The 15,786-nt window shown below is 48.2% G+C and overlaps 1 non-coding gene across 1 annotated transcript; it reads left to right on the top strand.

Annotated features, from left to right (window-relative positions):
• Positions 1–418: 418 nt before the first annotated feature.
• On the top strand, positions 419–490 carry trnaw-cca (transfer RNA tryptophan (anticodon CCA)). Its single transcript has one exon. It is a non-coding gene; the product is annotated as a tRNA-Trp (tRNA).
• The last annotated feature ends 15,296 nt before the right edge of the window (positions 491–15,786 follow it).

Below are 15,786 nucleotides of genomic sequence, written 5' to 3'. Positions count from 1 at the left end.
CCACGAACAGTCTCCATTCACCCTCCCATGCAGATCGTTATCAACTTTCTTTCCTGTCCACAGTTCTTCCCTCGCTTTGGGCTCTGTCCTGATCTATCATTAACTGCGTCCGCCTTCCTCCCATATAAACCAACGTTTTCCCAAAATATCTCCTGCATATAAACCAACGTTTTCCCAATCACCATCAGTTCTGTGGAAGGGTCACCGGCAACTCCTGTTTTTTGTTTCAGATATACAGCATCCACAGTTCTTTCACCTTTTTATTGAGGTAGAGTTGGAAATTACTTCGAGAGACAGAAGGAGTGGGGGCAGAGACAGAACACACATGTACTGTTGATCTCCGTTGTTACTCATAACGTAAAATCATTGCAGTGCGATCACTTCCCTTAAGCATGAATAGAAGTCGCGGGTGATCCGTGAGCTTGTGGCGCAACGGTAGCGCGTCTGACTCCAGATCAGAAGGTTGCGTGTTCGAATCACGTCAGGCACACTGACGTCAACTTCTTACATTTCAAATCAAGAAAGGAGCACTTCACTCGGGATATCTGTTGAGCCAAATCTTCTTTGCGGAAATTTTCGATCACACGTGAAGCTTTGCTGTCAGTTTGATTTGTGAACACTGTGTCAGGGAGGTGGTGTGCCCATTGTTTGGGTAAATGCTCAGCTCCCCCAGTTCATCGCGGGATTTAAACACAGCCGCCTCCCTCTGGGCAGCCGCTTCATTCAGTTGGTGACAGCGCGGTGTGAATAACGTAATACCGATATTTTTACAACATAATCCAGAGACTCCCAGCTTTATGTTTCAATCTATCAGGAGAGTGTTAGCGAGTTCAGATAGAAATGTTTCCCACCAACTGCAAATCCTTTCCTCTCACTGGACACAGTTAAAATTATCTTTATTCAACAGGAGAAGCGGAAACTCTGGTCTGACGCCCCTCTCCACATTAACGGTGAGCCTGAATTTTATAAACGGTGTCAGTAAAATCCAGTGGCGGACACTGATTTGGTTCAATCGATTTTTTTTACCAAGAGTAATTCACCGATAGGATGCTGCTGTGTGAAACAGCGTGGGGAAATACTGCAGGGCCTCCTGTGCATGGAACACACCGCAACTGATGTGTTTCACCTTCACCAGGCTCAACACAACATGTAAATAAGTGTCTCATTCTGTCGCCTTCTCCCTGTAAATCTGCACATTGTTACATTGAATATTCCCCCCCGAATTCCCATTTGTGTCCATTGAATCTGTCTCTTTGTCACTGTCAGACAGCGACTTACTGACCCCACTCCCTGTGCGAAAACGGTCTTCCTAATGTCAGTTTTACTTATTTTCCTGATGACTTTAAATCTCTGCCAAATTATTCTCGATCCTTTCAGACCTGGGAGCATTTTCACTGCATTATTTCCTCTGTCTAAAACCCTCATGACGTGGAAAACTTCAATCAGACAAGCTTTCAGCCCTCTGTTCACCAAAGAGAGCTGCCCCAAACTTTCCAATCTCCCTTCATTGCTGACATTCCTCAGGACGGTACCATTCACGTTAACCTGTTCAGCGCCGTCTGCAATCACTTCACTTCCCCGCTTCCTGAAGTGTCACCCTCAGAATTGAGCGTAATACAGGTGGATGATTCATTCAGACTCGGATTGCGCGGGCGAAAGATCTGCGATACTTGTTCTCACTTTGAACACGTGTTTCCCTTCGCCGAGTTCACTGCAATGGCAGCTCTGCACCGTCCCTAATTCAGGCAGTCCGATCTTATTTAACGAAGCGGATTTTTGAGAAAATTCATCAGGTATTTTTGCTCAGGTCAATTTAAGGAATGATGGTTCGCCTGGGATTGGAACCCGGGAATTCTCACACGGCTGCATATGCTCGAAGACCCAAAGCTAGAATCATATCCCAGACTAACGAGCCACCAGCCGTGGGTGCAGCCACCTCCGGAAGCAGCTGAGACTTGCTCAGTATGAAATACATTGTACATTGCTCCCAGAATTGCAAGCAGGGAAGAGTTTCAAGAACATCTGCTTCTCAATCTGTCTCCCTGCTCCCAGGACGCTGCTGTTCGTCCCGTCCCCAGGGACCGGGCTCTCTCCACTGGTGGATAATTGAACCATTTCGTTTCTACTTGCAAGCTGTGCTGGTGGAAGGCAGAGCCCATTCACTCTTCTGCTCTCTCACACTATTACGGGAGGCGGGAGAAGTCAGTTACAGTCATGCGGAGGAAATGGGCAACTTTGAACGTGTTCCAAAGGTCCTGTTAACGGAGAGATAGAAAGATGCTGTGCTGTCGGGACAGAGAGAAATGGACACCGGAGACTCTTCCCTCAGGTAAATTGATATGAGTGCATTTTTGTGCAGCCTGCTTGGTGTTCAGAATTTGTCTTAACACAACAATCCTGCAGGAAGTCTTTTCTTACACCGTTGGTTTCTTTCCTGTGGGAAATGGACTAAAACAGCAAGTCATGTGTTTCAACTTCACCGGTTCATTGCCATCTGAGAGCAAAGGTTTCACACGAGATCAGGACACACCGACAGAGAACAGGACAAGACAACTCAGAGCTCCACAAGGGTGCCAGCGCAACTGTGTAAATTTGACTTGTGTATCGATGTGACATATTGAGTTCAGATACCCGAAGTTTTAGGAAACAAATGACATGGCAAGGAAAAGAACAGAGCGCCGTTACACGGGAAAGCTACTAAAGACATTAAATGAGTAGGAGAAAATGGATTCACTTCTGGGTTATGATCCAAGCGTGCACCCGTTGTGCCATTCTCCTGCATTGCACGGTGGCTTTTCCAGAGAAGTATTCAGCTTTTCATCTGGCGTGTGACTTGCATGTTCGAGAATGACGTCAAAAGATCTTCACTGCTGTAGTGTCATGAGCTGTTGTGCAGACATGTCGCCGATGTGCAAATATAAGCTCAGAGAGCAATGGACACTAGAAACTCTGAGCCAGCTGAAACTTGCTCAGTGTGAAATACATTCCACATTGCTCCAAGAATTGCAAGCAGCAAAGTGTTTCCAGAACATCTGCTTGTCATTCTGCCCCCGGGGCGCTGACGTTTGTCTCATCCCCAGGAACTGGTCTATCTCCACTGGCGGATAATTAAACCAATTTGTTTCTACTTGTACGCTTTTCTGGAGGGAGGGAAGAGTCCATTCGCTCTTCTGCTCTTTAACTCCCAATCCCTTGGGGTGAGAGGTATCACTTACACTTTGTGGGCGGCACGGTCGCACAGTGGTTCGCACTGCTGCCTCACAGCGCTAGAGACCCGGGTTCAATTCCCGCCTCAGGTGACTGACTGTGTGGAGTTTGCAGGTTCTCCCCGTGTCTGCGTGGGTTTCCTCCGGGTGCTCCGGTTTCTTCCCACAGTCCAAAGATGTGCAGGTCAGGTGAATTGGCCATGCTAAATTGCCCGTAGTGTCAGGTAAGGGGTAAATGTAGGGGTATGGGTGAGTTGGGCTTCGGCGGGTCAGTGTAGATTTGTTGGGCCGAAGGGCCTGTTTCCACACTGTAAGTAATCTAATGAGTGGGAAGTGAGTAACTTTGATTGTGAATTTCCTCCAAACGTCTGTTATTGGAGAGATAGAAAGATGCTGTGCTGGCGGGGCAGAGAGAAATGGACACCGAGGACTCTTCCCTAAAGTAGATTCATATGAGTACATTGTTGTGCAGCCTGCTTGGTGTTCAGAATTCGTCTTCACGCAGCAATCTTACAGAAAATCTCTCGCAAAGTGGGCATCGCTTTCATCGCTGCGACCGCGCAGCAGTTAACATCTGAGCCTAAGTGCCCCAGATGAAGAGAATCCGAGTGAAACCTTCACTCACTGAGAGTCATCCCCACGGTCCTGAGCTGCGGGACCGCAGGCAGTCCAACACGGAAGGGACGGTTAAATGAACCATTGTCGCTCCCTCAGCCTCTCTGTGCCATAGACAGGCAGCGGGACGGCATAAACATGTACCATCGTTCTCCCGCCAACAGACGCGGTCCAGCCCATCGTGTACACGGCGACTCTCTGCCACTTGTCTCTTTCTGAGGTGATTCACAATCAGTGATATCTGTCCGAATACGAAGTGACTGTGTCTGAATGGTGATACAGTTTCTGACATGCTGATCGTCTTGTCATTCACGTACGAACCGGCATGGCGAATTACTGCAGGGAAGGCACGAAACCACAAGGCATGCATTTCAACTTTATCACCTCATTGGCATCTCAGAGAAGTGGGTTTGCAAATCAGTTCATAGGAAAACAACGAAGAATAGGAGAAGACCACTCAGAGCACCAAAAGCCCATCACTTGAACAGTGTGAGTTTCGCGACTCTTTTGGTATGATACGGGGCATCTCGACACTCAGGAAGTCTTTTGAAAGGCAAGATGTGGAACGGAGTGCCATCGCAAAGGAGACACTGAACAATAGCAGAACATCGATTCGATCCATCGACCTCGGGGTTATGGGCCCAGCACGCTCCCGCTGCGCCACTCGGCTCTGACGCACGGCACCGTTTTCCACAGGTCCCTTCAGCCTTTCGTCTGACGTGACTGTTGTCAAAGATCTCCACTGCTGTCGTCTTATATGGTGTTGCGCAGACGTATGGAGGCTGTGTAAATATAAACTTTTTCTAACTTCCCACATTCTGTTGGTCGAACTGTGATTTCACTCTGAATAGACGCCATGCGCCCCACCTTCGCTCTGCTGGGTCGACACAGTAAGTAAACGTGGGTCTCTATGCGTATCATTCTCTTGCCTTCTCCATGTAATTCTGCACATTGTTACTTTAAACATGACCACCGGATTCCCATTTGCGTCTCATGAATCTGCCCCTTTGTCAGTGTCAGTTAGGGATTTACTGACCCCAACCACTCCCTGAACGAAAGCGTTCTTCCTAATGTCACTTTTGGTTCTTTTCCTCATGACTTTAAAACTCTGCCGAATCGTTGCCGATCCTTTCAGGCGTTGTAGCATTTTGACTGCATTACTTTCTCTGTCTCGACTTCGCGTAACTTGGAAAGCTTCAATGGGGCCAGATTTCAAACTTCTGTTCTCCGAAGAGAGCTGTCCCAAATTTCCAATCCACCCTCATCGCTGACAGTCCTCAAACACCGCACCACTCACGTCAACCTATTCAACGCTATCTCCAATCATTTCACTTCGCTGCTTTCTGTCCCATTGGTACTCCAGGGAGCCCAACCTCGTTTAACGAAGGTGCTTTTTGAGAAAATGGAAGAGGCACTTTTGCACAAGTCATGAAACGCGGGTTCGTCCGAGATTTGAACCCGGGACCTCTCGCACATCTGAAGTCGACGAAAACCCAAAGCGAGAATCATGCCCCTAGACCAACGAGCCAGACAGCAAACGCGCCGCCGCCCCATCCCCCGCTCCATCCCCCGCCCCATCCCCCGCTCTACCTCTTGAACCAGCTGAGTCTTGCTCAGAGTGAAGTATAGTTGACATTGAACAGACTGGGGCTGTTTTCTCTGCAAAGTCGGAGGCTGAAGGGTGACTTTATGGAGGTTTACAAAATTATGAGGGGCATGGATATGATAAATAGGCAAAGTCTTTTCCCTGGGGTCGGGGAGTCAAGAACTAGAGGGCATAGATTTAGGGTGAGAGGGGAAAGATATAAAAGAGACCGAAGGGGCAACATTTTCACGCAGAGGGTGGTGCGTGCATGGAATGAGCTGCCAGAGAAAGTGGCGGAGGCTGGTACAATTGCAACATTTAAGAGGCGTTTGGATGGATATATGAATAGGAAGGGTTTGGAGGGATATGGGCCGGGTGCTGACAGGTGGGACTAGATTGGGGTGGGATATCTGGTCGGCATGGACGGGTTGGACCGAAGGGTCTGTTTCCATGCTGTACATCTCTATGACTCTATGAACAGCTGCTTCTCATTCTGACTCTCAGCTGCCGTTTGCCCGTCCCCAGGAACCGGCCGTTCTCTACTGGCAGAAAATTAAACCGTTTTCTTTCTAAACTTTTCTCTGACACCGGAGTGACCAGTGACAAGCATTGCCCACCTCAACATAGGGTACAGAGAACAGGAGAAGACCCCGCAGATCTCCACGAGTGTGTCATCTCAACTGTGCACATTGGGCCAGTATATCAATGTGAAATATTTACGTCGAAGTTTATTGGGAAGCAGATGAGAAGGCGAGGTGCATAACAGTGCGCCGTTATACGGGAAAGCTGCTAAAGACGGCATTGAGTGAATAGGAAAGATGGTTTCCCTTCTGGGTTATGCTCCCATCACGCACCGACAGACATACCGCCGGCAAGCAAATATTAACTCTGTCTAAATTGCCACATTCTGTTTTTACGAACCGTGACTTCACTCAGAAGTACAATTTACCCGCTCCCTCCTGAATATCCTTCCAGGCTCGAACACACCTTCCAGGTGAAGCAGCACTTCACCTGCACATTTGCCGCAACCTAGTCTCCTGCATTCGCTGCTCATAGTGTCGTGTCCCCAACGGAGCATGAAGTATAAACTGGATGACTGTTTCGCAGAACACCTCGGTTCTTCCCGCAAAAAAACGGCCCTGAGCTACTGCTTTCCTGCCACTTTAACACGCCACCCAGTTCCCTGGCCAACATCTCTGTCTCAGGCTTGCAGCAGTGTTCCAGCAAAGCTCAGCTCCAAATGGAAGAAGAACGCCTCATATTCCACTTCAAAACCCTACAGCCCTCCGGTCTTCAAGGTCGGGTTGCACGACTTTAGGGCCTGAAATCCCCCATATCCTTGACCCCTACCACACACATACGAGCCCTTGTTATCACATAGTCTGCTACGACACACTACTTATTGTTAGCCACGAACGCTCTCCATTAACAGTTATCCATCCTTCCACACGGATAGTTATTCACTCCTTTGTCCCTCCTATTGTTCTCTCTCTGAGCTGGCGGGAAAGAGAGCAATGTACACTGGAGACTCTGGGCCAGCTGAAACTTGCTCAGTGTGAAATACATTCCACTTTGCTCCAAGAATTGCAAGCAGCAAAGAGTTTCCAGAACATCTGCTTGTCATTCACGTCGGAACCGACGTGGCGAATTACTGCAGGGAAGGCACGAAACCACAAGGCATGCGTTTCAACTTTATCAGCTCATTGGCATCTCAGAGAAGTGGTTTTGCGGTTCAGTTCATACGAAACCAACGAAGAACAGGAGAAGACCACTCAGACCTCCAAAAGCCCGTCATTTGAAAGGTGTAAGTTTCGCGACTCTATAGGTATGATACGGGGCATTTAGACAGTCAGGAAGTCTTTTCAAAGGCAAGATGCCGAACGGAGTCCCATCGAAAAAGAAAGTCGCTCAAGGAGACACTGAACAATAGCAGAGGATGGTTTCGATTCATCGACCTCTGGGTTATGGGCCCAGCGTGCTCCCGCTGCGCCACTCTGCTCTTACGCACGGCACCATTTTCCACAGGTCCCTTCAGACTTTCGTCTGACGAGACTGTTGTCAAAGATCTCCACTGCTGTCGTCTTATATGGTGTTGCGCAGACGTATGGAGGCTGTGTAAATATAAACTTTTTCTAACTTCCCACATTCTGTTGGTCAAACTGTGATTTCACTCTGAATAGACGCCATGCGGCCCACCTTCGCTCTGCTGGGTCGACACAGTAAGTAAACGTGGGTCTCTATTCGTATCATTCTCTTGCCTTCTCCATGTAATTCTGCACATTGTTACTTTAAACATGACCACCGGATTCCCGTTTGCGTCTCATGAATCTGCCCCTTTGTCAGTGTCAGTTAGGGATTTTCGAGGAGAAAGTGAGGTCTGCAGACGCTGGAGATCAAAGCTGAAACTTTATTGCTGGAACAGCACAGCAGGTCAGGCAGCATCTAGGGAACAGAAGATTCGACGTTTCGGGCACATGCCCTTCTTCAGGAATCAATTCCTGAAGAAGGGCATGTGCCCGAAACGTCGAATCTTCTGTTCCCGAGATGCTGCCTGACCTGCTGTGCTGTTCCAGCAATAAAGTTTCAGCTCAGTTAGGGATTTACTGACCCCAACCACTCCCTGTACGAAAGCGTTCTTCCTAATGTCACTTTTGGTTCTTTTCCTCATAACTTTAAAACTCTGCCGAATCGTTGCCGATCCTTTCAGGCGTGGGAGCATTTTGACTGCATTACTTTCTCTGTCTCGACTTCGCGTAACTTGGAAAGCTTCAATGGGGCCAGATTTCAAACTTCTGTTCTCCGAAGAGAGCTGTCCCAAATTTCCAATCCACCCTCATCGCTGACATCCCTCAAACACCGCAACACTCACGTCAACCTATTCAACGCTATCTCCAATCATTTCACTTCGCTGCTTTCTGTCCCATTGGTACTCCAGGGAGCCCAACCTCGTTTAACGAGGATGCTTTTTGAGAAAATGGAAGAGGCACTTTTGCACAAGGCATAAACCGCGGGCTCGTCCGAGATTTGAACCCGGGGCCTCGCGCACATCTGATGTCAACGAAGACCCAAAGCGAGAATCATACCCCGAGACCAACGAGCCAGACAGCAAGCGCACCGCCGCCCCAGCCCCCGCTCTACCTCTTGAACCAGCTGAGTCTTGCTCAGAGTGAAGTACAGTTGACATTGAACAGACTGGGGCTGTTTTCTCTGCAACGTCGGAGGCTGAAGGGTGACTTTATGGAGGTTTACAAAATTATGAGGGGCATGGATATGATAAATAGGCAAAGTCTTTTCCCTGGGGTCGGGGAGTCAAGAACTAGAGGGCATAGATTTAGGGTGAGAGGGGAAAGATATAAAAGAGACCTAAGGGGCAACATTTTCACGCAGAGGGTGGTGCGTGCATGGAATGAGCTGCCAGAGAAAGTGGCGGAGGCTGGTACAATTGCAACATTTAAGAGGCGTTTGGATGGATATATGAATAGGAAGGGTTTGGAGGGATATGGGCCGGGTGCTGGCAGGTGGGACTAGATTGGGGTGGGATATCTGGTCGGCATGGACGGGTTGGACCGAAGGGTTTGTTTCCATGCTGTACATCTCTATGACTCTATGAACAGCTGCTTCTCATTCTGACTCTCAGCTGCCGTTTGCCCGTCCCCAGGAACCGGCCGTTCTCTACTGGCAGAAAATTAAACCGTTTTCTTTCTAAACTTTTCTCTGACGCCGGAGTGACCAGTGACAAGCATTGCCCACCTCAACATAGGGTACAGAGAACAGGAGAAGACCCCGCAGACCTCCACGAGTGTGTCATCTCAACTGTGCACATTGGGCCAGTATATCAATGTGAAATATTTACGTCGAAGTTTATTGGGAAGCAGATGAGAAGGCGAGGTGCATAACAGTGCGCCGTTATACGGGAAAGCTGCTAAAGACGGCATTGAGTGAATAGGAAAGATGGTTTCCCTTCTGGGTTATGCTCCCATCACGCACCGACAGACATACCGCCGGCAAGCAAATATTAACTCTGTCTAAATTGCCACATTCTGTTTTTACGAACCGTGACTTCACTCAGAAGTACAATTTACCCGCTCCCTCCTGAATATCCTTCCAGGCTCGAACATACCTTCCAGGTGAAGCAGCACTTCACCTGCACATTTGCCGCAACCTAGTCTCCTGCATTCGCTGCTCATAGTGTCGTGTCCCCAACGGAGCATGAAGTATAAACTGGATGACTGCTTCGCGGAACACCTCGGTTCTGCCCGCAAAAAACGGCCCTGAGCTACTGCTTTCCTGCCACTTTAACACGCCACCCTGTTCCCTGGCCAACATCTCTGTCTCAGGCTTGCAGCAGTGTTCCAGCAAAGCTCAGCTCCAGATGGAAGAACAACGCCTCATATTCCACTTCAAAACCCCACAGCCCTCCGTTCTTCAAGGTCGGGTTGCACGACTTTAGGGCCTGAAATCCCCCATATCCTTGACCCCTACCACACACATACGAGCCCTTGTTATCACATAGTCTGCTACGACACACTACTTATTGTTAGCCACGAACGCTCTCCATTAACAGTTATCCATCCTTCCACACGGATCGTTATTCACTCCTTTGTCCCTCCTATTGTTCTCTCTCTGAGCTGGCGGGAAAGAGAGCAATGTACACTGGAGACTCTGGGCCAGCTGAAACTTGCTCAGTGTGAAATACATTCCACTTTGCTCCAAGAATTGCAAGCAGCAAAGAGTTTCCAGAACATCTGCTTGTCATTCACGTCGGAACCGACGTGGCGAATTACTGCAGGGAAGGCACGAAACCACAAGGCATGCGTTTCAACTTTATCAGCTCATTGGCATCTCAGAGAAGTGGTTTTGCGGTTCAGTTCATACGAAACCAACGAAGAACAGGAGAAGACCACTCAGACCTCCAAAAGCCCGTCATTTGAACGGTGTAAGTTTCGCGACTCTATAGGTATGATACGGGGCATTTAGACAGTCAGGAAGTCTTTTGAAAGGCAAGATGCCGAACGGAGTCCCATCGAAAAAGAAAGTCGCTCAAGGAGATACTGAACAATAGCAGAGGATGGTTTCGATCCATTGATCTCTGGGGCTTGGGCCCAGCACGCTCCCGCTGCACCACTATGCTCTTACGCACGGCACCATTTTCCACAGGTCCCTTCAGACTTTCGTCTGACGAGACTGTTGTCAAAGATCTCCACTGCTGTCGTCTTATATGGTGTTGCGCAGACGTATGGAGGCTGTGTAAATATAAACTTTTTCTAACTTCCCACATTCTGTTGGTCGAACTGTGATTTCACTCTGAATAGACGCCATGCGGCCCACCTTCGCTCTGCTGGGTCGACACAGTAAGTAAACGTGGGTCTCTATTCGTATCATTCTCTTGCCTTCTCCATGTAATTCTGCACATTGTTACTTTAAACATGACCACCGGATTCCCGTTTGCGTCTCATGAATCTGCCACTTTGTCAGTGTCAGTTAGGGATTTACTGACCCCAACCACTCCCTGTACGAAAGCGTTCTTCCTAATGTCACTTTTGGTTCTTTTCCTCATGACTTTAAAACTCTGCCGAATCGTTGCCGATCCTTTCAGGCGTTGGAGCATTTTGACTGCATTACTTTCTCTGTCTCGACTTCGAGTAACTTGGAAAGCTTCAATGGGGCCAGATTTCAAACTTCTGTTCTCCGAAGAGAGCTGTCCCAAATTTCCAATCCACCCTCATCGCTGACATCCCTCAAACACCGCAACACTCACATCAACCTATTCAACGCTATCTCCAATCATTTCACTTCGCTGCTTTCTGTCCCATTGGTACTCCAGGGAGCCCAACCTCGTTAAACGAAGGTGCTTTTTGAGAAAATCGAAGAGGCACTTTTGCACAAGTCATGAAAGCGGGCTCGTCTGGGATTTGAACCCGGGACCTCTGACATATCTGATGTCGACGAAGACCCAAAGCGAGAATCATACCCCTAGACCAACGAGCCAGACAGCAAGAGGAGCTCCGCCCCACACCCACTCTACTTCTTAAACCAGCTGAGTCTTGCTCAGAGTGAAGTATTGTTGACATTGAACAGACTGGGGCTGTTTTCTCTGCAACGTCGGAGGCTGAAGGGTGACTTTATGGAGGTTTACAAAATTATGAGGGGCATGGATAGTATAAATAGGCAAAGTCTTTTCCCTGGGGTCGGGGAGTCAAGAACTAGAGGGCGTAGATTTAGGGTGAGAGGGGAAAGATATGAAAGAGACCTGAGGGGCAACATTTTCACGCAGAGGGTGGTGCGTGCATGGAATGAGCTGCCAGAGAAAGTGGCGGAGGCTGGTACAATTGCAACATTTAAGAGGCGTTTGGATGGATATATGAATATGAAGGGTTTGGAGGGATATGGGCCGGGTGCTGGCAGGTGGGACTAGATTGGGGTGGGATATCTGGTCGGCATGGACGGGTTGGACCGAAGGGTCTGTTTCCATGCTGTACATCTCTATGACTCTATGAACAGCTGCTTCTCATTCTGTCTCTCTGCTGCCGTTTGCCCGTCCGCAGGAACCGGGCCCTCTCTACTGGCCGAAAATTAAACCGTTTTCTTTCTAAACTTTTCTCTGACACCGGAGTGACCAGTGACAAGCATTGCCCTCCTCAACATAGGGTACAGAGAACAGGAGAAGACCCCGCAGACCTCCACGAGAGTGTCATCTGAACTGTGCATACTGGGCCTGTATATCAATGTGAAATATTTTTGTCGAAGTTTTTTGGGACGCAGATGAGAAGGCGAGGTGCACATCCGTGCGCCGTTATACGGGAATGCTGCTAAAGACGACATTGAGTGAATAGGAAAGATGGTTTCCCCTCTGGGTTATGCTCCCATCACGCACCGGCAGACATATCGCCGACAAGCAAATATTAACTCTGTCTAACTTGCCACATTCTGTTTTTACGCACCGTGATTTCACTCAGAAGTACAATTTACCCGCTCCCTCCTGAATATCCTTCCATACTCGAACATACCTTCCAGGTGAAGCAGCACTTAACCTGCACATTTGCCGCAACCTCGTCTACAGCATTCGCTCGTCCTCGTGACTTTAACGCTCTGCCGAATCACTACAGATCCTTTCAGGCATGGGAGCATTTTCACAGCATTATTTCCTGTTTCTAGGCCACTACTGACTTGGAAAACTTCGGTTCTCCGAGGAGAGCTGGCCCAATATTTCAATCTACCTTTATTGCTGACATTCCTCAAACACCACACCACTCACGTCAACCTGTTCAACGCGATCTCCAACCATTTCACTTCCCTGTTTTCTCAGTCATTCGTACTCCAGGCAGCCTAACCTCGTTTCACGAAGATGCTTTTTGAGAAAATTAATGGGGCATTTTTGCACAAATGAAGTGAAGAGACGCAGCCTTCGTCTGGGATTTGAATCCAGGACCGCGCACAAGTCTGAACAGTTAATGACTCTACTTGAGAATCATGTCCCGAGACCAACAAGCCAAACAGCGGATATTCCCCTACCTACCACACATCTCTTGAGCCAGCTGAGACTTGCTTAGTGTGAAATACATTTGACATTGCTCTAAGAATTGTAAGTGACGAAGAGTTTCCAGAGCAGCTGCTTCTCATCTGTCTCCCTGCTGCTGTTTGTCCCGTCCCCAGGAACCGGGCTCCCTCCACTGTTTCAAAACTTCTCTCTGACACCCGAGTGGCCAGTGACAAGCGTTGCCCTCCACAACATAGGATACAGAGAACAGGAGACCACTCAGAGGTTGTCACCTCAACTGTGCACATTGGGCCAGTATATCATTGTGAAATATTTATGTCGAAGCTTTTTTGAGAAGCGGATGAGAAGGCAAGGTGCAGAACAGAGCGCCGTTATACGGGAAAGCTGCTAAAGACGACGTTGAATGAATAGGAGAGAATGGTTTCTCTTTTGGGTTATGGTCCCAACACGCACGCTTTGTGCCATTCTCCTGCATTGCTCGGCAGCTTTTCCAGAGAAGTATTCAGCTTTTCATCTGGCGTGTGGCAGGCACGTTTGAGCATGACGTCAAAAGATCTTCACTGCTGTTGTGTCATATGCTGTTATACAGACCTATCGTCGATGTGCAAAAATAAACTCTGTCTAAATTCCCACATTCTGTTTTTCGAACTATGATTTCGCTCAGAATCACTAATTTTCAAAACTCGCAATATTCAAACTTTAACAAAGTGCTCATACAAATGATTAGTGAACAACTGGAAGAAATTCTTCCGAACTTACCTGGGGAATTTCGCTTTGAGGGGTCTTGAACTTTAAGTGGAAGGAAGGGAAGTTTGCCTCGAGGCTGTTTAATGTGGAGATGTGTTCTCCATGTAAACTGGTCGTAGTTGACCATCCCAGTGCTTCCCGATGCAGGGCTGCCTGACCCCCAGGGAGGTTTACTTGTAGCAACTGGAGTGAATCCAGAGAGGGAGCAGATTCTGCAAAGATGCTCAAATACTTTCTATCTCTCTTTTAGTTATTTTCCTTGTGTATTCCCTCAGTTTGGCACGTATGCAGTTTGCACCCTGGAAAATGGTTGGTTTTTTCCTCATGTTCACAATTAAAAGTGTAGTTTCTCATGGAAGTGAGCCGCATTGAAAGGATTGGCATATTGATATATATGCACACGTATTTAGTTTAAGAATAGTTTAGATTAGATTTGAATGAAGTTTTCCTCTAAACACACCTAAGTCTATCTGGCTGCATGAGGGATTTCAGGTTTCTGTGTGCTGGGTATTATGTGATCAGCAGGCATCTGGCAAACTACAGGACCTGCCACCTATGTTATGTTCGTTTAAGTGTACTGCCAGTGATCACTTATTTTGTAATTTTCCTTTGCAGGAAGACGTGCCGAAAGAAATCTGAAAACAAATGATACATCAACTTCTGACAGAGCCACTTGATTCATTGGGACTTGAATATCAGCAGCCATTCCAATCAAGAAGACATGTTTGCTTTTGTTTGCTTGAAAGATTTTGGACACTGGTGCGGCAGGAAGAATACCGAGACACCGAGTGAGGGAGATTCAGTGCGCTGACTGTGAAAAGTGCTTCACACCATTTACTCAGCTTGGGGAATCAAAATCTCACCCCTCACGGTGGGGATAGACTATGTCCCCGTTCTGATTGTAATTTCAAACACAGACCAACACAAGGAAAGCTCCCCCAACAGGGAAACTGTGGAAATGTGGGGACTGAGGGAAAGCATTCCCTTCCCCATCCCTGCTGGAAACCCACAGACGTATTCACAGCGGGGAGACGCCATTCACCTGCTCGGTGTGCAGGAAGGGCTTCAGTCGGATCAGCCATCTGGAGACGCACGAGTGGGTCCACAAGTGAGAGAAGCCATTCACGTGCCCCATGTGCAGGAGAGGGTTCACTCAGTCAGCTGCACTGCTGACCCACCAGTGGGTCCACACCGGAGAGAGGCCGTTCACCTGCTGTCAGTGCCGGAAGAGCTTCACTTGCTCCTCCCACCTGGGGAGGCACCAGCACGTTCACGTGCCATCGCAGGGGGATGGAAGGAGCGATGACCGAGCGCCGCTAACAACCCCGCTCTGGGGACTTTCAGGTTCGAATCTCGTCGCGGCAGATGGCAGAATTGGGATTCGGTCAGTCGTCTGGACTTCAGAATCTAAGTATGAAAGCATTTTCAGAGGGCAAAAACCCACCTGATTCACTCATGTCCTTTTCAGTGATGGAAACTGCCGTTGCGGGAAAGGATTCACTCAGTCGTCCCAGCTCCATGCTTTACCCGGTTGTACGAAGGATCCAGTTACAAAGGGACAACTAACTGACCAATAATAAAGAAAGTGTGGTGGGGGGAGTGGGGGCGGGGAGTGTGTGCACTTTGAGCTTGAGGTGCTTTTTTTTTAAAGAAAAGCTACTTTTTGTACGCCTTGTGATGTGGAGATCTGAAGGTGGAACAAAGTTGGGTCGCAGTAAAGGTTACCTGAACTTACCGCCAGTCTTAAACTCTCATTGAAAGCTGTGAGATCCAACAGCTTCTCATTTCTTTCAGCCACCAGCACCGAGTTTCCAATGTCGTGTCTCAGAAGGAGCAGTGAATGAGTAGCTAGTATTGTTCGAAATTGTAAATTTTTCAGGACTGCAGGTTTATTGTTTCATTGGCATTGCAAAGTTTACTGGCAACAGTGGGAGGTGTGGGCTGTATTCACTGGAAACAAAGTTTTAAAATGACACAAACACCAGGGTATAGTCCAACAGGTTTTTTTGGAAGCACTAGGTTTTGGAGCGCTGTTCCTTCATCAGGTAGCTGTTGAGTAGGATGGTAAGACACAGAATGTATAGCAAAAGATTATAATGTCATGCAACATAAATGATATATTGTAGAAACCTGTT

Source organism: Chiloscyllium plagiosum, unplaced genomic scaffold, assembly GCF_037043375.1.
Source record: "Chiloscyllium plagiosum isolate Xiang-an unplaced genomic scaffold, Cpla_swu_hap1 HiC_scaffold_27, whole genome shotgun sequence".
Lineage (NCBI taxonomy): Eukaryota > Metazoa > Chordata > Chondrichthyes > Orectolobiformes > Hemiscylliidae > Chiloscyllium > Chiloscyllium plagiosum.
The sequence above is the reverse complement of the archived record's forward strand: the minus strand, read 5'-3'. Positions and strand labels throughout refer to the sequence as shown.